Source organism: Carlito syrichta, unplaced genomic scaffold (genome assembly GCF_000164805.1).
Source record: "Carlito syrichta isolate Samal-C Ts95f unplaced genomic scaffold, Tarsius_syrichta-2.0.1 Scaffold308100, whole genome shotgun sequence".
Classification (NCBI taxonomy): Eukaryota; Metazoa; Chordata; class Mammalia; order Primates; family Tarsiidae; genus Carlito; species Carlito syrichta.
The window spans coordinates 252,839-254,490 of NW_007252196.1; positions in this window are offsets into that span (position 1 = coordinate 252,839).

Sequence of the window (1,652 nt, forward strand, 5' to 3'; positions counted from 1 at the left end):
GATAGTGCTGGAACAGTCATTACCCAGAAGTTAAAGCTGTGAATTCAGGGCTGCGTGCGGTGGCTCACACCTATAATTCCAGCATTTTGGTAGGCCGAGGTGAGAGGATTGCCTGAGTCCAGGGGTTCAAGACCAGCCTGGGCAACTTGGTGAGACCTCATCTCTACAATAAATCAAAAATTAGCTGGACGTGGTGGTGTGCACCTGTAGTACCAGCTACTTGGAAGGCTGAGATGGAAGGATCACCTGAGCCCAGCAGGTTGAGGCTGAGGTGGCTGTGAGTGTGAAACTCCAATAAAAAAAAAAGAAAAAGCTATGAGTTCAAGGGGGTGTGTATTTCTGCTGTCTCTCATCACAGAATTGAGTTGGTAAACAGGTATAATGACTGCCAGAGAAATCTTGAGTTTAAATATGTGGTCCTACGGCCGGGTTCAGTGGCTCAGCCTGTAATCCCAGCACTTTGGGAGGCTGAGGTGAGTGGACTGCCTGAGTCCGCGGGTTCGAGACCTGCCTGGGCAACTTGGCGAGACCTCATCTCTACAATAAATCAAAAAATTAGCCGGGCGTGGTAGCGCGTGCCTGTAGTTCCAGCTACTTGGAAGGCTGAGGCGGAAGGATCGCCGGAGCCCAGCAGGTCGGGGCTGCAGTGGCTGGGAGCGGCCACTGCACTCCAGTCTGGGTGACAGAGTGAGACTCCAACTCAAAAAAAAAAAAAAAAAATGTGGTCCTAATGTCTTTGTTCAGGACACATATTATCAATCATTCTGAACACAGTCACTGTATGACAGAGAAGAATAGGACTGGTTAAGGAGGTCTGGGTTCCAGTCTCCAGCTTTGTGGCCAACCCACTGAGATCCTAGGCAACTCCTCTTTGGCCACAGTTTTCCCGCCAGCAAAAGGAGATCGAGTGGAAAAACTCAAACATCTCTTCCAGGTCTGGCCTCTAATTTTGCAAGATGCACCCTGGGACTACAGGGGGGAGAGGCCTGGCTGCGCCATCCCAGGATAACGTGGTTTCAAATCAGTTCTGGCTCCAAGGTGAACCTGACACCAGTACTTGAACTTGATGCTGCCATTTGCAGCCTCTTCCGGGGAACCCATAGATTGCGGTTACGGATGTGAAGATTTTGGGCGTCGTCGGTGAACTCATTTCAAAAAGGACCCAAGTCCACTTGACCGAGGACAGCGAGACAGCAGTACAGCCACAATGACAGCAACACCGCAATCTCTTCGCAGCCAGTGGGAGGGGTCATTTGTCTCCACAACTCTTTAAATATTTTTCTTGTTCTACAGCTCCTTTCCACGCCACAGAAACTATTTTGCAGGAGGGAGGAGCACGCATCATTCCGATACCCCCCCACCCCGTAGAAAGTCTGGTACAATAAAATTACACAATTTCCCGTTAGAATCCAGTCTCCACTGAGGACGTGTCTGTAACCCTCTAAAGAGCCCTACACGCTCCCATTTTCTAGTTAGGTTCCACTCGGGTGGGACTTCACCGCAACCACCTTTCCCCTCGGGTCCTCCACAGTCGCCGACGCTCTAGGTGACCGTCTCGTAGGCGGGCCGGGTCTGCGTCTCTCTAGCCCGCTCATCCTCTCTATGGTCCGTGCGCGGCTTCCGGTGGCGGGCCGCGGGGCCGCGCACGCGGG